Below are 20,758 nucleotides of genomic sequence, written 5' to 3'. Positions count from 1 at the left end.
CATGGTCCTGGCCTGGGGGTGCCCTGAATCCCAACAGGTGTGAGGGGCTTACACACGACCCAGCAGAGACACTGTGCTCCCGTCCCTCCTTGACCCCCTCCATTCCACCTTTGGTCTTGAAGCCACAAAGAGGGTCCAAGGGTCTCAGACAAAGCCTCTGAGCGGCAGAGTTGAGTGGCTGGATACAGGAGAGGGAAGTCCCAGAGAAGAGAGGAGCTGCACCAGGAAGGGGCAGGAGGAGCTTGGATCAGATGCTAAGCCCCTGCTGTGTGCCTTGAACATCCGGGCCAGTCCTGCTGCAGGGGAAGGGACTCTCATGAGTGGCTTTGTCCCAGCCCCCATCCAGCCACCAGGCCCTGCGGAAGTGCCCCACCCAGGACTGGACTCTGGGTACACTGGGCTCACCCAACTCCCTCCAGGGTCCAGGTGGAGTCCCTGGCACCTCCTCAGCATGGCCCGCCAGGTATGGTAGGGCCTCAGCTGGCCTGAGCCCACACCCTATCCCCCCATGCACACCCTCCATGGCTGTCAGTGGTCCATCTGGGTGCAGAGGTCAGACCCCAGCTCTGGCCCCACCTGCTGGGGGCCCCGCTTATCCTCACCTCCCTCACCATGACCCGGTGACATTGTCGGGCCGGATTAAGCGGGTTGTTGCTGCTAAGCATCTCAGAGGAATGAACAGTGCCGGAGGGCGAGTGGATTAGATGGTGGTCAATATTTGTGAAATTGAATTGAATCCGTCAACTGGGAGCTGCACGTGTCCTGGTTAGTTTTGCAGTTTCTGCTTCAGGCAGGCAAAACCCAGCATGAGGGCCCCTGGAAGACCCCAGTCGTACCTGACTCAGGGGTGAGAGGCCCGTAGGTGCCCCATGTCCTCCATGCTCAGGAGGCGGGGCTGAGTGGGCAGGGGTTTGAGACCAGGGCTGCTAGGGACAAGAAGATCCCAGGAGTGCTGGCATGTGGTGTGTGTGTGCGGGGGCTGGGTCTCAGGCTGAGAGGTGTGTGCCCTGGCCCCGGTGATGCTGACGTCCTGCAGTGCAGGCTCTACCCACACTCCTGGGTCCCTGCTGTTTCCTCAGGATATGGGGTGTGTTGGACTCATCTCCCAGTGGTCAGGCTGCAGGGCCACATGGTGCATCCTGCCAGTTATTGTCCCGGACAGGCAGACGGTGGGGACAAGGGGGCAGTGGCACAGGGTATGGCTGGGCCCTGGTCAGGGTAGGCCCCAGCCGGGCTGAGGCCTGCTGTGTCTCTATGAGACCCTCAGAGCTGCTCTACTCCACGGCCAGGCCAGGCTTACAGTGCCATGGAGAGGGGACTTGTGATGACCCTGGCCCAGGGCTCGCCCTTGCTGCCCCAGTCCTGGATCCTCTGAGGATTGTCCTCTGGCTGATGCCCACCTCCAATCCCCAAAACCTAAATTGGATTAGCTGTGTTTAGTAAGTGACAAAGCTGCTTATATTTGAGCAAGGGCTCACCGAAAATTATTCTGGGCTGAGAGAGTGCCTGGCTGCGTGAAGGGAGATTTGATGGAGGAAAAAACTGCACTAAACAAGTGTTAATTGAAAACAAACTCAAGGGGATGATCCACCTCAGCTCAGCCTTCCACGCTCAAGATCGTGTTCTGGGACCATGGGGAGCAGACATAGGTCTGCCAATTAAGTTCGTGAACTCATCCTAGAAAAAGTACCTCATTACTGAATGTCACTACAGTCACCTTCGAAGTACTCCCCTTGGGAGGTTATGCACTGATGCCAGCGCCTAGACGACCCTTCAAAGCAATTTTGGAACTCTTTTTCTGGAATGGCCATCAGCTGTTGTCATATTACACTTGATGTCCTGAATGTCATCAAAATGTTTTCCTTTTAATATTTCCTTAGTCTTCGGGTAAAGAAAGAAGTCACTGGGGGCCAGATCAGGTGACTAGGGAGGGTGTTCCAATGCAGTTATTTGTTTACTGGCTAAAAACTCCCTCACAGACAGTGTTGTGTGAGCTGGTGCATTGTCGTGATGCAAGAGCCATGAATTGTTGGTGAAAAGTTCAGGTCGTCTAACTTTCATGCAGCCTTTTCAGCACTTCCAAACAGTAAACTTGGTTAACTGTTTGTCTAGTTGGTACAAATTCATAATGAAGAATCCCTCTGATAACAGAAAAGGTTAACAACATTGTATGCAACAAGTTTGCAAACTTAATTGTCAGTCTCGTACTGGTAGTCAAGTGACCGGGACTGCCCACAGGAGAAGAGTGTGGTGGCCAACATGTGGCAGCTCAGGTCACTTCATGTGCCTCCCTTGATTCAGTTACTTGCCTGTGACCCTCTCAGAGGACTCAGGACTCCGTGTGCAGAAGGCATGATAATGTGAGTATTTTATTCCCACGTCCAATCCAGCAACTGGGAAAGCTTCAGAGAGGCCGAGGTCCCAGGACCCTGCAGATAGGCCTGGGCCTGGAGGGGACACTGAGGCAGGGCCTGAGTGGGTAGCCTGGTGGGTGGGTCATGGAGCCACATGGTTATTCCGGAAGCAGTTCCCTGGGGAGGCCTCTTTACCCACCCTCCTTGGCCCCCTGCCCTGGGTGTGTACCACAGGAAATAATCCACCTGTGTGACTCTCTCAATTCCTGCTGGCCAGGAGGAAGGATGGCAAACTTTTATTCAATAAAAATGCAAATAAAATCACTCCGTTGTAATGAGCCTAGACAGTTTTGGGAGAACAGAGTGAGCAAAAACAAGAGGATGGCAGGTTTGTGAGTACCTCTCTTCCTGGAGGAAGGCCACCTCAAGCATGTTGTCACTGCCAGCTCCTTTCACCAATAAACAAACTGACGCAGGGAGGAAGCACACCAGGCCTCACAGGGGTCTGGGCTCCCATCCCACGGCCTTTTGCCTTGGTGGGTGTCTCTCCTGCCCCAGGTGCTAGCAGCCAAGCTCAGCCTCTTGGTCCCCCCAGGTTGGCTCCTCGGAGATGGTCCATGCTGTCCCTGGCCTGCCTGTGCTTTTGGGCAGGGGAGGGGCTCTCGGGCTGTTTGGAGAGGGTGGGGCCAAGAAGAGACAGAGGAGAGTAGAAGAGGGGAGGACAGAGGTGTCCAGCAGGGAGCTGCTCTTTAGAGAGAGGCCAAAGCTGCAGGAAAGGGGGTGCTGAGGGGTGCACTGCCCACCCTCATATCCTTCTGCCCTCCACTCATCTCCCACGGCTCCCAGGGCTGACAGCAGAGCCCAGAGGCCTGACAAGGGCCACATCAAGTCACGAGAGTGGAGGGTGGTGGTGGACAGAGCACCAGTGGGCAGTGGGGATGGGCCAGCCCTGGGGCCTTCTGAGCTCTGCTCTGGGGACACACAGGTGTCTGTGACCCCTGGGACCCCGAGTCAGGGTCTTCTTGTCCTCCAGCTGGTTTCCCAGCTCTCTAGGGTCATTACAGCCCCAGCCCCGGCTGCTTCAGCTGATCCCCAAGCAAGCGAGCAAGCAAGGACCATTAATTATTTAGCTTCTGCTCTCAGCCTTCTCTCTGTTAGTACCTCGTAAAGTCAGGCGGATAAATCTCTCAGCTTGCTTCTGCCGACTGACAGGTAGCAGGCGGGTGCCGGCCAATGGCAGCCCCAGCCCCAGCCCCCCAGCCCTGAGCCAGCATGGAGTACCCCAGGCAGCCTGCTCAGTTCCTCTGCTATTACAGCCATAATTCAGTGGAGACAAAGCCGGCTCCATGCATCTTGGCTCCATGATGAGAGGTCTGCCGGTTCTAACTGCGTGGTTGCAGCGAGGGTGACATCCCAGGCCGCACACAAGCCAACTTCCTCAGAGGATCGTCAGGTTTCAGGAGCTGTATTTAAAGCTGTGCACAGTGGAAAGTTCCTGGGAACCTCCCTGGAGCAGAGCTGGACAGTGGAGGAGCTTGGGCACAGGACCTGCAGAAGTAAGTGAGGGGTGGGGACGCCTGGGCACACAGAAGTCCTCTGCGTGGCCTCGGCCACACCCAGTGTGACCACGGAGGTGACTCTTATAATCTCTGGTGGAAGTGACACCAGCCTTGCCTTTCAAGAGCGGAGCTGTCTGCCATGCCACTGTGGTGAGCTCCGGAGCCTGGGAGCAACCTGGAGAGGACCTGCACCTGCCCAGGACGCCGTGGGGCACCTTCAGTAAGGCACTTCTCCCAATAAAGAAAAGGATGGACAATGATGTCATGGAGGGTCCAGGTCAGCCTCCCCCCACCCCCACTGCATAGCCTCGAAAGAGATTATTGACCAAGTGAGTGAGTCCCCCACCTCCGCAGGCTTTGAGGTGGCCCCTGCAGGAAGAGGAGTGTGGGCAGAGGGGAGCAGTCACAAGGAAGCAAGACAAGGTGGGCAGGGGAAGGGCAGAGTCGGGGTGAGAGGAAGACCCACTCTCAGAGCCCTGCCCTTGACAAAACCATGCCGACTCTACAGACCTTTTGTCCAGGGGTCCACTCTTAAACTCCCTGAGCACATGGCAGGACAAGGGCTCTGAGAATCCTGGTGCTTCCCGGCCAGTGGACCAAAATGCATGCCGAGCGGAAACGCCTGGGCTGGCCCAGCAATGGGGACTTGGGCAGCTGGATGGAAGCCCTGCAAGGAGGTGCTGCCTGATGCCAGCTCCAGCCCCCATCTACATTCCCCTACCCACTCCCCACTTCCAACAGCTTCCACAGGACAGAAGCAGAGCTCCAGATGACAGAGGTCGGAGGGCCCTCGGTCCCTGCAATTAGCAGTAATGAGTTGACAGGCTGCCCAGTGCAGGCCACAGGTCAAGTGCTAATCCAGGCTGATAAGGAACTTGACAAGGCACAGCCCCTCCTCTCTGACCATTAATCCTCCGGATGTGGCACATGCCCCTCCCAGAAGCTGATGGAGCCAAATTTCAGCAATAACAGACGAAGCTGCTGCACTGGGAGAGGCGGGGCCAGCAAGGGACATACAGAGCCAGAGTGGGGCTTCAGGGACCCCCACCGGCGCCCAGCCCCAGGTGGCTGCCCTGCACTGCACACTAACTCGTTCTCAGGGCACTGTTCCAGACTTGGCCATCTTGCACCCCTGTGCGTTGTGTTCACAGACAGGCTATTCCAGTGCTGGTCACAGGCGATCAGACTCTACCCACTCCCTGAGCCTTCACTCCCAACACTATCTCCTGGATTGGGCCATCCGCAGTTGCAACCCTCTTCCTTCACCCACCTGTGTCCCAGGCAGCCTCTGGGCCCACGTCCAGCTTTGGGTAACGACCACCTGGAACGTGTTTCTACCATAGATTCAGTAGTCCTCCCCCCGCCCCCCAGTCGTCCTGTCCCCGCTCTCCCTCTGGGCGGCGACCTCTGTTCACGTAGCCAGCACTGGCGTTCGAGCCAGTGTCCAACCACATCCAGGATGCATGGGGCTTTACAGCCTGATTCTGAGTCTCTTTTCACTCTGTGACCAGCTGAGCTTGCCTCTCACCTCACACAGAATCACCAGGTTTTGTGGCCAAGAGCAGGGTTGGTCCATCACGGTTAGGCACCATCTTGTCGCAGCCATACGCAGGGGCTCAGGCCTAGTCCCCACCTGTGCCCCTTGTGCCAAGCCCGGTGCGGAGTCCCCAGGAAGACTCCCTTGTGGGTCCCAGGATGGGAGCTAACTCAGGGGGCCTTTCCCCCATTCTGTTCTCTTTGGACATTGCTTTCTCTTGTAGTATCGCCTTCAGAAGGGGTATAGCAGGCCATACTCATCAGCTGAGCACACTGGTTCCAGCTAGTCTGTCAGGCTCCCCCACCCCTGGGCACCCCCGTGGGCCTCTCTCATCGGCCAGGGACAGGAACAGGGCCTCCCTCCTTCTGTGCCTCCACATACCCCCACTCCCGCCCCCCAAAACCCTCATGGCTCAACAAGGTCGGCTTTGACAGGAAACGCAGACACTGGGTGCTGAGCTGCCTCGAGATGAGTTACGATGTGGGAGGAGGACTCTGGTGCCGATAAGGTCTTACGGTTCTGCTGCTTGAAGGGAAAGATGAGCTGATGACAGGTTCATTTCAGGAGAACGTCCTGGGCCCTGGAGGAGAGAGTGCCTGCCTGGCCTCTCAGAGCACAAACTTATGTTCTGTCCACTTCATTATATTGACCCCCCCTGACTCAATTGTCCTTTGAGGGTGAGGAATCGAGCCTCAGTGCACATGGGAGGCCTAAAGCCGAGAAACCCACCCGGACACTTTGAGGACGTGCTTCTAGGTGAGACCTTAGGACACAGACCTGACCACCGAGACCCCACCTTGCCCACCCCAGCACTATCCCAAGGGAGCTCGGCCAGCCCAAGGGGTCCAGAGGGGCTGCAGCACATGGGTCAGAGGCCAGGGACTCAGAGCCTATGACAAAGAGGCCCAAGAAGTCCTTGGTGGGAGGAAATATTTCTGGAACATTCCAGAGTGCCTCCTTCCTATGCACCGGGCTCTGCACCGGGCAAGTCACACGTGTTACCCCAATGATTGATCATCTCACTTTACAGGAGCAGTAATGAAGACTTGGCCGGCATCTCACATGAGTGGCAGAGTCAGGGTTCCAATCAGGATACTCAGAGCTGGAGCCCACCTAGTCGTGTCTCCAGTGGGTGCAGCCAACGGTGGGGCCTCGTCCTAAGAAGCCCTGGGGTCTTCGTGAAAGTGGGCAGAGGTGAGTGCGATGCCAGCATCCCAGCATCCCCCCTTCCTTCTCCTGCGTCCCCCTGCTCCAGTGTTCTGAATGCCTGACACAGGGACAAAGTGGGCCTCTACAGAACACCATCCAACCCCCACAATCTGGATGAGTCCTACTGTCACGCAGGGTGTCCGGCGGGGTCTCTGGTCCCACTCCCCACACAAGAACGCAGGATATGGCTAGGCCAAAAAGGAACACCCACGGAGCCATAGGTAGGGAAGTCATACCACTATGGTCTCACTGGGTTTACACGACGTGCGACCTGCTGTCCGCTTTGCTGCCAACCGACCGACTCTCCTCCACTCTCCTCCACTCTCCTTCAGTCTCCTCCTCTCTCCTCCTCTCTCCTCGACTTCCCTCCGTAGCCACAGCAGTTATATTAGTGGCCAATGGCTCAATGGCTACAGCTGACGGCCAACCAGCCACAGCTGATGGCCATTTACTATCTGAGCCAGCACCTTTCCACATGAGGCCGAGAGCCTGGAAACTGCTTTCTGGGGCTCTGTCCCCACACCTACCCATCCCATGTCGGCCATCCCTCCAAGAGTTTTCTGGCATCTCTAGCTCACTCTGCCACCCTCTCCTGCAGCCCCCGTCTCCAACTTCTCCGTGATCAGCCCTGACTCCACACCTTCTTTCTGTGCTTTGCACATCTGTGCTGTCAGGTCTGTCTCCTCAGTAGCTACAACCTGAAGGCTATTGAGAAAAGTTCATGTGGGAAGGGAGGAAGGGAGGGAGGGAGGGATCCCACGGGATCCTCTTGATCAGAGCATGGGGCCCACAAATGTGGGCTGGAAGATAAGGTAGTGCTGACAGAAAAGAACTGAAGCCACTGAAAAGAACTAGACATAAACAGAGGCAAATATTGACCAAATTCCCCATGGGAAAGAACTTTCTAAGAACAAAGGCAAAGATGAGTACAATTTGATTGTGTGAAAGCTCAACTCTCAGGTGGCTCAGAAGAAACCATACAGTGAAAAGGCAAAAAATGAGTCGGGTGGATTTTTGACACTAACGTGACAAAAAAATTAATCCCATCAACAAGCACGAGCCTATCCAAAGCCAAAACACCAAGGACGTGCATTAACTGCTGACAAAGCAACACCCTGATGTCATGAGAAATGAAAATTGGGGCATCTGCTTTCCCCAGACGTGAGCCCCATTGAACGCCTCAGCCCTCCAGCCCGATATCAAGGAAGTCTCTTGTCCACTGAGGGTGGGGTCAGTGGGCCTCATTTGCAGAGTCCTGAGTCATGAGACGCTGAGCCTTTCCTGTGATCTGTGCTGATGGCATCTGATTCAGACAGGCAGACCCAGCTATGTGGGCTCAGGTGTGGCCACAGCATTACTTTTGGCTGCAGAAAAGGTGGAAACAGCTACAATATCCAACAATTCAAAGTGAAAATGCAGAACAGCCAAGTCACATATGAACTTGGAAGAGTATGTGCACAGAGCAAGAATGGAGAGAAATAAACCATCGTTAGTCATGGAACTCTCCATTATTTAGAATAAATATATAACATATACAGACATAAGGAAGGGATTCCTAGAGGATAAAGTCTAGGGCCAAAGGGCTTGGGTGCCCTGGGAAGACCAAAGTAACAATGTCAGCATCTTCTGTGTGGTGATGTAGTCATTGAGGCCTTCTCAGGCTCAGGTCATCTCTGAGGAGTGGACGGACAGCCCTGTCCCTGAATGAGGGGGAGCTCTGGGGGGAAGGATGAAAGGACAGGTAGGCAGGTGGATGGAGAGTAAATGAATGGGTAAAGAGACAGACAAGTAGATGGTCCAATGGGTGGGTAGATGAGTGAGTGGGTGGACCAGTGGCTGCATGGACAGATGGGTAAATGAATGGAGAGATGAATGAATAAGTGGATGGACAGGTGTGTGGATAGGTAAGTGGATGGGTGGATGATAGATGGATGAGTGGATGGGTAGATGGACAGATGGGGTATGGAGAGATGGCTGAGTGGGTGAATCAGTGGGTGGATGAATGAAAGGAAGGAAGGAAGGATGGATGGATGGCTGGCTGGATGGATGGATGATTATGTGGATAGATGGATGGATAAACAGGAGTGCGGAGGGATGAGTGGGTGGATGAATAGGTGGGTAGACAGGTGAACAAATGAGGGATGGATGGATGGATGGATAGATGGATGGATGAATGGATAGATGGATGGATGGATGGATGGATGGATGGATAGATAGGCTGGTAAATGATCAGGTGAATAGATGGATGGATGGAGGGTTAGGTGCATGTTTCTTGTACGTAAGCTGCAGCCACTGACCTCTCCCCTAGTCTGTCCCTTTGCCCCTCCCTGCCAGGAGCTCTGCCGGGCCCACCTTCCCAGGAAGCACATGCTCCCTTTGCTGCAGCTTCTGCCTCAGCACCCCCAGACCAACCCCTTGCCCCGGGGCTGTGAGCCAACCCTCTGCCAAGAGCCCTGGTTCCAGGTGGCTGCCCCTCCTCTCTGCTCACCCTCTGGCTGTTCAATATGCAGAAGGACAGGCCCAGCGTGGCCACCATAAATCTTGCCCCTGTCCTGCAGCCAATCAATCACCAATCAGCCCCAAAGCCCCTGGATATCTCAGTGGCTCAGCTTGTGCGGCCACCCAGCTCAACCATGGGAGCCACAGCCACAGCTGGCTCTGGATGCCATTGGCTACATATATTGAACTTGAAGCATCGGATTACATGTTTGTTCAATAGCAATAAACTTCCAAAGTTTTATGGGGTCATAAAACCGCTGCCTCTGCTCCCACTTAGGCAGTGCATAATGTACACAGGCCGGTTTGCCCACTAATGGGGCTGCACGAGTGATTTGGAGCTATTAGCTAGAAACATCACATCTGCATTTCCCAAATTCTCATACATAAAGCAGCCCCATACATAAACACAGACCTGTCCTTGAAGTTCGAGGAGAAGGAAGAGAAACAGAAGGGGCTGAAGACATGAGAAATGGTTGAAGAAGGGGGAGACCAACAGGGATAGGTTGGGTGGAAGGAGGGAAGGAATGTCCATGAAATAGACAGGTAAGGGCAGGCACCCACCACCCAGATGTCCATCTCTGGAGCACATCCTGCCCAGCCTCCCCCACGAGACTCAGAGGACATCCTCTAAGAGTCCCCAGTCCCAGCCTCGCCCTCTAAGGAGGACAGTTCCAGTAGGTGGGAGCTCACAGGAAGGACTGGGAAAGGGGGTGTCATATGGGTGGACAGAGAAGGGAGGATGAGAGCTCCAGGCAGAGGGAGCAGCATCTGCAAATGTGCCGAGGGACAGTGGAGTCCAGGGGGACCCCATGGGAAAGTCAGGGATTCAGATTTGATTCTGGGAGAAAGTGATCAGGGAGCTGGAGGAGACAGAGCAGGTGGCAGTGACCGAGCTGGGCGAAAACAGCCAGAGTGACCTTGAGCAGGCAGAGACTGCCTCCTGGAATGTTCATTTGGGAAAGGTACCACCTCTGTGTCCTGGGAGCCAGGGTGAGGAGCTGCTGGGGGCAGAAATGGGAGAGACAGCTTAGGGGGTGGTGAGCTTCCTATCTCAGGGCCATGCCACCAGGGGAAGGAGAACAGGGGCTACAGGGAGAGCCCCAAGGGAAGCGTTTTGTCAGAGTCCTTTGCTCTGACCTGGACCCATAGCCACCAGGCACAGACCTGCTCGGCTACTCACGAGACATCCACAAGGGAATGAGGTAGCGTAGGTAGCATCATTTGAGCTGGGAGTTTGGCACTCAGCAGGCCCAGGCAGGCATGGGGAGGGAGAGCGGGATGCTACCTGTCAATCCCCCTCAGCTGTGACCAGGTGAGGACAAGTGGCTAGTGTCTGTTTGACCCTCAGGTTGACCCAGCCGTTGGTGCTGTCCCCCTGGCTATGTGGCCAGTACTTTTTCGGCCAGGATTTTAGCAACGCTGGAGTTGACACGTGGATGACTTTGCCCTGGTCCTTGTAACTGCTATCGACCCAGGTCCTCGGAAACACATCGATTTACCCGAATCAATATTTATTGCAGCTTCAAAGGATGGGGTTGGGGAACTGCAGGTTGATGAATGGAGGAAAAGCAGCCTGAGAGTGAAGCCCTGCCCCACCTCAGGTCTCACCGACCTCAGTGAATGCCCTGCCCCACCCAGGGACAACCTGCCTTCGGTGCAGACACAGGATCTGGTGGTGACTTCCCACATCCCAAGTATCTTGTTCCTTGGGGGCTGTTGGCTTGTTTTGGTGAGCTTCCCAGGAACCAGGGCAATCCACGGTTAATTTTCCCCAGTGGAAGCCCCTCTCTCCCAGAATTCACTTTCTGTGAAAGCCCCAGTGGGGTTGGGAGGCAGTGTGAGCAGGGTAGGCAGGCTTTCTGCAGCATCCCCAGATGCCAGCGCAGCGGGCACCTTCCCATTCACACAGGGCACTTGCGCGGGCACTTATCTCGTCTATGGGCCAGCAGTTGTCACACTGGGCAAGTAAGTAAAGCATCCACTCTGCAGAGTTCGCCATACCGCAGCAGAGGGCTAGGCTTGACCCATGGGCTCCTTCATGGGTTAGCCTGGTCTCTGGAGAGCTCTGAGCCTGGCCAGTATGGAAGGAAGCTTCCCGAGGCCATGAGGAGCTGGTGCCTGTTTCATAATCGGCTGGGGACAAGCCAAGGCGCTCTGATTTGGAGCATTTGCCAGTTTCCAGGGTGTAAACGCTCCCCTCACTGAGCTTGGAATTGGGGAGAGACTTCCAGCTCACCACTGCTGCGAGGGAAACTACTCCAACGTGGCTGCCGCCTCTGGGAATGCCGCAACCCAAGGCTCAGGAAAAAGACAGACGGAGACCCCACAATGGCCCAGAGAGACAGGACAGGTAGCTCTGGGCCATCAAGGTGATGGAAGCGCAGGCAGCCTCTGGTCCTAACAGTAACAAGAAATTTGTTTCAGGGGATTCCAGGTCCTGCCCCACAGATGGAGTCAAACAAGTGCTGGTTAAGAAGTGCAGGAGGCCAGCTCACGAAACACTTGCTCGCAGAGAAGAACCCTTTAGGCCTAGAATCAGTGGTCAGTCACAAGGAGAGAGGTCCTGAGTGGGGAGAGGCGCAGCTGGAGGAGGCAGCAAGTGCGCAGAGCCTGAGTGGTGGGCACTCCCAGCCCAAGAAGACCTTCACCCAGGCCCTGCCCGGGAGGCCGCTGGGCACCACAGCCAAGGCATGGGACAGAGAGATCTCTTCCCAGCAAAGGTGACACCAGGCTTCTCAGCAGCAGCACTGGCCACAGGCCACCCCACGCAAGCCCACCCCTGGGGAGGGTCTGCGTTCACGCGCACCCCGCCCCCTCGCCTCCCTGCTCTTCATCCCAGGGTCAAGGAGGGCCCAGCCACATGCCCCACATGTCACCATTTGGAGGAGCTGCCCCTGGAAAAGCCAGCTTCCCGGGACATGGCTGCCAGTGCAAACCCGAAGGTGGCCCCGGAGGTTGCGTGGCCTGTGCAGGTGCCGTTGCCTCACAGCCTCCGTTTCCTCCTCTGCAAGATGCCCAGAGAGGCTCAGGGAGGGAGACGGTGCACACCTGCGAGGCGGTCACAGGGTGAGGGGGCAGAGGAATCGAGCAGCCTGGGGCAAGGACACGAAGGACAGCCTGACCACAGAGGAGTGGTCCTGGTCCAAACAGAAACCTGTTCAAGGCCAGACATGGGCTCGGAGGGCTATCTGACTGGCCCAGTCTCCAGGGCAAGCGAGGGGCAGACCAGCCTGGAGGCCTGCGTCTGGAACCATCTCTGGGAGGCCTCCTGGAGGAGGAGGAGCAGCCTCTGAGAACTGCTAATACTTCTCAGTAGGTGTGGCCACTTCCTGCATTTCCCTGATCCCGGATCGATCTTTAATGTAGAATGAAAGTCAGGGAAGAGGCCAGAGCCTGGCAGACCAACTGCTCTGTAGCTGGGTTCAATCTCAACCAAGGCACGAGGCCGTGCCCTTCACATGCCACCTCCTTCCATGTCAGTGCCAAACCCCTCCTCCTGTGCTGTCCTTGGGGACAGATCTCTTGCTCCACTGCCTGCAGGCCCACCACCACTAACGCGCTATTGCTAGTGCCCCAAACATTTCAGCTTTCCAGATTAATACAACTGCGTTTAGGGAATTCCTCCCAAAAGCCACCGATCCTGACACCACGTTGGCAGGGGCTGGGGGCACAGCCGGGATGGCCTGAGACGTGGCACCCCACTCCAGAGCACGCTGGGAGGCCCCGGGACCCAAGCGTCCACCATGGCAGAGGACAGGTAGAGGATGGGTCTCTCTGGAAGTGGGAGGGAGGTGCACCGGCAGGTCCTGAGCAATCCCTTCTGTGCTAGAGTCTGTACCCCCCTTCTTTCTGCCTACTTGGGGTGTCCAGCCCCTTGAGAGTGTCCATGCTGGACCCGGCCCATGGGGGTTCACCAGGCAGAGAACGTGACCTCCAGCCACAGACAGTCCTCATGTGGGACCCCAGCCAGTCCTCCCACTTCGCTCACTGACTCTCCCGCTCTACTCCATGCGTCAGGAAAGGTGTCAGAAGAATAGGGCGACTGCCACGAAGTCCCAACACAGAAGGCTGAGGGAGGCACCCAGGCCTCTGGGATGCCAGCAGTCAGACATCCACACACCTTCTCTGGGCACAGCTGTGTCAGCTCTTGTGAAAGGGCAAAGAGCTCAGGGCCTATTCTTCACCCAGCCATGCAGGAAAGGGGTGACACTCTGGGCCTCAGTTTACCTTCTGTGAAGAGGGTGTGTGGGGGGAGGCAGCCCAAGACTGCTGCCCCTTGTTATCACCTGTGTGCTATTGTGTGGACTGAGGTGGGCTCCAGGTGCAGCCCCCTGCTGGCTCTCCCCAAGACCCTCCATTCCCTGCCACCTTTCTGATGAATAAAGCTTAACAGGCAAACCAAAAGCACAGCTGGACACAGGTTCAAGGGCATAAGTGGACGTGAGACCAGGGGACCCTGGGAGCCCAAGGCTGGACAAGCATGGCTGTGGCCACTTCTGCATTCTAGCAGCCAACAGCAACCTCGGCCTTAGGACAGCAGCCAAGGGGGCTGCTGGTCTGGGTAACAAGCAGGGGGGATCCCCTTTCCCTACTCCTCTCCCCTCCCACATACCCTCCAGCCTGGCCCCAGCCCCACACCCGCCTCTCTGAGGCCCAAACTCCGCTCCATCCTGCGTCTGCCCACCTGTTCAACTATTGTTTACTAGAGGGTTTTCTGCAAATGGATTGTTTTTTACTTAAATGATTATATTTTGAAAGGAAATCTTATAGCACACTGGAAATGGAAAACAAGCATTGAAGACGGCAAATAGAAGGTATCCGCACAAACAAGGAAAACAAAACATGTTATGAAATCCCACGAGGCCCATGACCTGCAGAAGCTGGAGCCCTTCCCCGGCAGCTCCAGCTCCCTGCAGAGCTGAGAGGGGCACTCGTCCCGGTCACTCCTCAATTATGATCCCGGTCACATCTCAGAGGATGTGGCTCTCCCACCTCCAGGGAAAGCGCCTCCACCCAAGAGTCAGGAAGCTCTTCCTTTATTCAATGCAACATTAATGGGGCATCTACTGTGAGTGATGTCTAGTGGGGACATGAAAGGACAGAATCTCCGCCCCAGTTCAGAGGCGACATCTGGGGACAGAGATTCCCACTTCTTAGTGTTTGCCCCAGGCCCTCGGTTCCTGGGCAGCCCCAGCCTCACCCTAATCCCCTGCACAAGACCGTGAGTAGAGCAGGACGACATCCCCATGCAGGCTACCTGCCTGTCAGACTGCCCTACACCTGAGATGCTCAAGGCACTGAGAAGTCCCGCAGGGTTTTCCTGGGGACGCTTTCTCCCCTGGCTCCACCCTGGATCTGGAGGAGTCTGTGGGGCGGACAGGCGGATAGGCCTCCTTCCCCGACAAATCACACTAGTCCTCGTTGATGCATACACTAACAAATCCAGCTTCACTCCGACAGTAAAATGATTCCCACCCCGATGATATCTTCTGTTCTTTCTGTTGTACCAGCAAAGCCACAGGACATACAGGGCTGCCCATGGCTCCACTGATACAGGCCAGGAGCTATAGCGTCACTCAGCTTAGCTACCCAGGGCCTGAAAGAGAGAGGTCGGCCCACCCCGGGTCAGCCCTCAGCTGCGCGCTCCCTGCGGCATCACCTTGGCTGACCCTCTATCTGGACATCTGCTGTTGAGCCATAAAGGGAACTAGAGAAAGTGCTTAGAGAAGGCTTCGTAGACAAAACACAGACTCTGGTTCCCTGCTTGCTGGGCCCTGCATCTCCTGGGCCTGGCAGGGGTTGCTGAGGGAGGCAAACCTCCCCCAGGGACTCCTGGGCGTCCTGAGCCATGGAGGACGTGTTGAAAGGTCTCTAAGAAGCTGTTGCCTCCCAGTTCTGGGACCCAACCTGCCCAGCAGGGTCATAGGATAAAGCTGCCTGTGTGGTGAGGCCTGATCCATGCCTCAGAGGCTGTAGAGCTCACACCCATCTCCTTCTGGAAGGAAAGGGATTTGCAATGGGGCTTTCAGGACAGGGGAGCTGACAGCAGGCAGAGGTGTGGGGGAGGAAACACTGGGTAGAGGGAAGGGTGGGAGCAGACATGGCGACTAAAGCACAAGCAGTATTGGAAACTGAGGCAGTGCAGTGGCCAGAGGGCAGTCTGGGGGATGTCGGGAGGTGGGGGAAAGCTGGGAGTGGCCCTGGAACCTGCCAGGCTGAAGAGACAGGTCAGAGTCACCGAGGGTAAGGGAGAGTTGGCCACTCTGACCACCCCGGCCAGTGCACCTCTGTCCCCAGCCCTTGTCCTGCGAGGCAGCTTCCATCCCTGTGTAACAGGGAGGAAGCCGGCCCAGAGGGGGCTGCTCCTCGAGAAGCGCTACACAGAGATCGCTGGGTGGAAGTCCTATGAAGCTGCAAGGAGTCGCTTCCGAGGTGGCCAGCTCCATCCTTGGGAGGGTTCGATCTGAGGCGACAGCCAAGCTGAGACTGTGCAAAGTACCCTGCCTAGGAGGCCAGGAAGGCAGGGCAGTCCCTGTGCCTGAGGTCCAGGGCTCAGGGGTAAATCCTAGGGTCGGGGGAGCCTCCAGGGGCATCAAGGCCAACCCTCCCCACTCCAGCCCTGAGCACATGGGAGCCTGAGAATATTGGCTGATTGGCCCTTGCCACTGTGTGCTGCTCAAACATGTCAATGTGGCGACACAACTGGCAACCTGTCAGTATGGCGTATGTGGTTTTTGAGGTGCTCCCGGGACTTGAACCTAGAATGCAATGGAGCTGCCAGTCTGTGAGCCACCTGAGCCTCTGGGGTGTCCCCAAGCACTCCATAGGGATTCCTACCCCCTCAGGTTCAGCCCCAAGCCTCAGGGTTCCCTGAAGGGCCTTTCAGCTTGTTAGGCCCCTGGGACTGCCACCCACCCAGCCTTGGGACATCAGGGGGCATGAAACCAGACACAGCTGTGAGTCCCAAGGGCCACGCTAGGGAGTCCCCACAGCTGAGGGAGGATGCCAAGCTCAAAGCCAGCACCTCCTCCCTGAGCCCTCACCCACCCCAAAAGCCTCCTGTCGCCATGATGCCAGTTCCATCCCATAATGCCAGCGCTGGACAGAAGGCTGCATCCATGTTCGGGGTGGGTGTGGTGGCCATGGGGGCTTGTGGGGACCCGTCACAGGGAGGAGGACGAGACCCAGTCCTGTGGGGCTTAGTCGTTGGCTCTGACATTTGCAGTTGTAGTCTCCCCTAACAGCCCCCGGTGGTGAGGGGTCAGGACGAGGACATGAGTGTTTCAGCAGGCAGTTTACTAACCCCTCAAATTAGCCTAAATGAGCTCCGTGACAAGAGCTTATGGACAGGCGTCAGAGACAACCTGGCTGGTGACCAAAACTGGAGGGCCAATCTCAGCCTCATCAGCCCTAAAATGCCCCCTCCTGCCAACCCAGGGTGACCAGATGGCCTTGCTGGGCCTGGCATGGCAGAGGGCTTCTTCTTCACCACCTAGAAGGCCTCCTGGGACCCCAGGGACCCCATACATGCCAGGGACTCCAGGCCCCCTTTTCCTGGACACACTCACAGGCTGCGCCCTAGGGACTGTCCTCACATGCTCACTCAGGGAAAGCTCATAGGCCCTTGCCAGCATGGCACTGCCAGCCCCCAACAGACAAGGACATGAGGCCCCGAAAGTGGAAGAGCCAAAATTTGAACCCAGGACCCAACCCCGACACACCTCAGGCCTGTGAAGGTATCTGCCACAGGGTGTCTGCCTGGGCAGATATTCAGATGAAAGCCTGAAAGGCTCCAGCGGTGCTGGGTCTGTGGTGGGCCAGGCATGGTGGGAAGGAAAGCAGCAAATTTTTCGCTTCCCAATGGCGGTATGGACCATGCTGTGGGGTGGCCAGGTCCAGTATAGCTGATCCCTCTGTGCAGGGCTCTGGGAAGCCCCTGGCCCCAAGAGGGCTCAGGGTTGGTGAGGCAGAGACAGGTGGCTGTTTTGAAGTCCCTGGCAGGGGAGCCTGCCTGGGGAGCCTGGTGCACAGTGGGGACAGATGGCTCTTGGCAGGACATGTGCCCCCACCCAGCGGGACCAGCTTCCCTAAGCTGGCATGGGGCAAGGCTTCCGGCAAACACAGAGGGGCCAGGTCTGGTGGTGGCCAGAGGCCTGGGGACGCTTGGGCTCTGCAGTTGGGGCCCCAGTGGGGTTGGGCCCTAGGAGTGGAGGAGCTTCCTGACCTGTACAGCCTCAACTTTTCTTATTACAAAAGGAAGCACACTTTCATGGAAATCAGAACATAATAATTCTGATAGAGAAACTAGGACGTTCATCCTACTACCTGCCCCTCTCGGCGTGGACTTCTCTTCCATCTCTACTGGGCCAGACCCACGAGCCTCTCGTGCCCCAGCTGCACTCGAGTTTGGGTCCTGCCTTTCTGTGAACAAGACCTCACGCAGCCACCTTCAGAGATTCTCCAGAAACCGGATTAGTGGCTGCCTGTGTTCCATCATTCGTGGAGCTGTCTTTCTCTGGTCGTATATTTGGGTTGTCTAAAACTTTGTGCCATAAATGAGCCTGCAGAGGAAGCATCGTGACGTGTCTGCATTTCTGTTTTCTCCTTAGGGTCAGTTCCCAGCGGAGGCCCCCAGGGCCCCAACTGTGGACCCTGGACCATGCTCAGTGCACCTCTGAACCAGTTACAGCCCTGGGGAACCCTCGAGTCTGACTTTGGGCAACGCCTGGACCAGCTCGGGAGGTGGGTGGTATGGGTAGACATTGCCCACGTCCTTGTACTCATCCTATGCAAACTCAAGGATGTAGAAACAGCACAGTGAGGTACCTGCCAGGAGGTGTGCGTGCCCCCTTAGCAGACCAGGCGCAGGGGCATGTGCCCAGGGTTGTATGGGGGTAGAGCTGAGCTCATTTCGCAGTGGCCAGACCTGAGGGAGTGGAAAATGCACGGCTCTCAGACATCGCTGGGCCAGCCTGACCATCACATACAAGACAGACATTCTCAGCCTGTGGAGCAGGTGGGTAGACTGAGGTGCATTGGGCCACCAGGCCTTCCACCACCCTTCCAGCCTGACATAATTCACTCTTGGGGAGCATGGTGACTGCTGTCAGCTAGGGCCCCAGGAAAATGCACCGTCGCTCTCCCTCTTTGACCAGTCCACCAGGGCTGCAAAGCCAGCCTGGACAGGCGCTCGTCAAAGAGCATCCCCACTGGGGGCTGGTCTCCTCTGCCTCTCCCCAAGGGGAGCAGGACTCCCAAGGAGCCCTTCCCTGTTTGGCAGTGTTGGCCTGGTTCCATTGCTGGGGCCAAAGCCTGTTTCCAGCATCATGCAGTGGTGGGGGGGGTGGAGTGAGGGCAGTGCCTGTGCCTCACCGGCCTGACATTTCCAAACAGGCTGGATGCACTTCCTCAGCCAGCAGAGCAAGAGCTGTCAGAGGCTCCCCAGGCTCCGAATGCCAGTGTGGTTGCCCAAGCGTGGCAGGGAGAGACCAAGCAGCCCCACCGGGCATGGGCATCAGGCAGGCTAAGTCAGGCATGGTCAGCAGGGGGTGTTGTGGGGGCCCTGGGGCTGACCTCCCCAGCACCACCCACCCTGGGGAGGGTAAGCTCCCATCCATGTGACGGGGCCAGCTGGCCTCCTGGCTGAGAGCTAGAGGGCGCAACCCACAGTCACCCCCCACCCCACGGCAAACATCTGGCTACACAGCTGGGGGCAGGGGAGGGGGCCATAAACCTTCCTGGTCCTGGCCCTCCCCACCCTTGTACATGAAGCCCAGAGCAGCCCACGTGGCTCGAGAATCAAAGCCACAACCACCGAAGGAGACTTCAGCAGCTGGTTTGAGAGAGATTCTCCCAATGCCAATGCCAAGCTCCAGCCTATAGAGTCAGCCAGCGGGTCACCCTGCTGGCCCCTCAGCCTCAGTGTGGAAGGAGCCACGAGGGAGGGTCTGTACCCCTTATCCCTGAGGTTAACGCACCCGGAGGGTCTGGGCCACCAGCACAGGCATCCAGCATAGAAAACCAAATTAACAGCCTGGCACTGACCAGGAGGCGTAATGGATATGAGATGACACTGGGCCTCTGATTCTGCCTCGTCGCTGTCAGACCCAGTGAAGGCGGCCATGGGGTCACCGGGGCCAGCGGCACCACTCATTAGAACATAAGACAGTACTCAACTGTGATAACAGGGCTGAGGAAAAAAATGGGCCTTTTTCTTTCCGGAATGAAGGATTTCAATACGAAACGTTGGAGATTCTGTTGCTAAACCGATTCTGCCAGTGACGACGCTGAAGCTAGTGGCTTGCTTCAGGTCCCCAGGAGAACAGGACCCCCAGACCCCTGGGAGGAACTGACCCTGTGACCCCTGGAAGGATCCAACTCCAGGAGGTCACCCAGTGACACCGGGCCAAGTGACTTCCAGGCTATGTGACTGAACCCCCACATGCCCACCCCTATTAGTCACCCTTTGCAGTCCAGGAAGACAAAAGGCCAAATCAACAGGTTCTCTCGAGTGACCCAATGCAGACACGTTGCCAGCTCCGGTGTGTCCTGGACCCAGGAGGAAATCCAGAGCAATGGGTCACCAGGCTGCAGTGGCTGCTGAGGGTGAGCCCAGGGCACTGCCAAGGAGACTGGGCCAGGTGGGCAGGTCAAGGGTCTCTCCACAGTGGAGTCCCAAAGCCCTGACAAAACTGAGAGCCTGGGGATGGCACCTGGTCCATGAGGGAGGCACAGGCCCTGGTGGACCCCAGCAGAAGGCCAGGGCAAGGGGGTTACAGGGTCAGCTACTGCCTCAGGGCTCCAAAGGCAGGGCACTGCACACTGACTGCACAGTAGCTGGGTCAGGGGACAAGACTCATACGGGCCAAGTTCAGGCCCACAGAGTGGGTACCAGCAGGGGCAGCCTCCAGTTTTTCTGCTTCGTGATGGATGGTCCAAGGGATGTGGGCTCCCAGCAGGTGCAGGAAGAGAACGTCAGGATGCAGAGGAGCTAGGTGGGTCCTGCACATGATGAGGGGGTGTCTGCACTGACAGGTGGCAGGCCTGAGTGTGAGGTGCTCCTGTCAAGGGCTATAGGCAGGTCTCAGAGGCCACTGTGGTAGCCAGCAGTGCTGGGCTCATGGGGGAGAGCCCACCACAGCTTGCTGTGGATAGCTCTTGACCAGGTGGCGAATGGCCCAGGATGGACATTGGGAGGGGCGGGGATGGCTCCACAGGGAGCTGAGGGGAAAACTGCTGTGGCAAGGGGCCAGCCACTCACCAGAAGAGAAGGGGGTTCCTTCGGGTCAGCTGTCTCACCCTCCCCCATGACCCCAGAGGGAAAGGAGCAGAGGGGGGCTCCTGGGGGAAGGGCTAAGGGGCCTTGACCTCATTAGACTCCAAATCACACCAGTGTCAGAACGGGACAGGGTTTGCTCTGCAAGCCCAGGTGCCCCCAGACCTTCAGGCCCTCCCAAGCGATCCCACCGTCCTGCCCGCGCCACCTCACCCCCACCTCACCCCACCCCTCTCACGCCCCACCTCTCCCCCCACGTATCACCCTCCCGTTTCGCCTACACCTCCCATGCCCCCCACACTTCCGAACTCCTAGGACACTGCCC

At 57.0% G+C, this 20,758-nt stretch overlaps 1 long non-coding RNA gene across 1 annotated transcript; it reads left to right on the top strand.

Moving 5' to 3' along the window:
- The first annotated feature begins 6,133 nt into the window (after positions 1 to 6,133).
- On the top strand, positions 6,134 to 20,232 carry LOC117017632 (uncharacterized). The gene is made up of 3 exons (XR_004422109.1): positions 6,134 to 6,206; positions 6,481 to 6,644; positions 17,768 to 20,232. It is a non-coding gene; the product is annotated as an uncharacterized LOC117017632 (long non-coding RNA).
- Positions 20,233 to 20,758: the final 526 nt, after the last annotated feature.

Source organism: Rhinolophus ferrumequinum, chromosome 25 (genome assembly GCF_004115265.2).
Source record: "Rhinolophus ferrumequinum isolate MPI-CBG mRhiFer1 chromosome 25, mRhiFer1_v1.p, whole genome shotgun sequence".
Classification (NCBI taxonomy): Eukaryota; Metazoa; Chordata; class Mammalia; order Chiroptera; family Rhinolophidae; genus Rhinolophus; species Rhinolophus ferrumequinum.
This window is presented reverse-complemented; position numbering and strand designations above follow the sequence as displayed.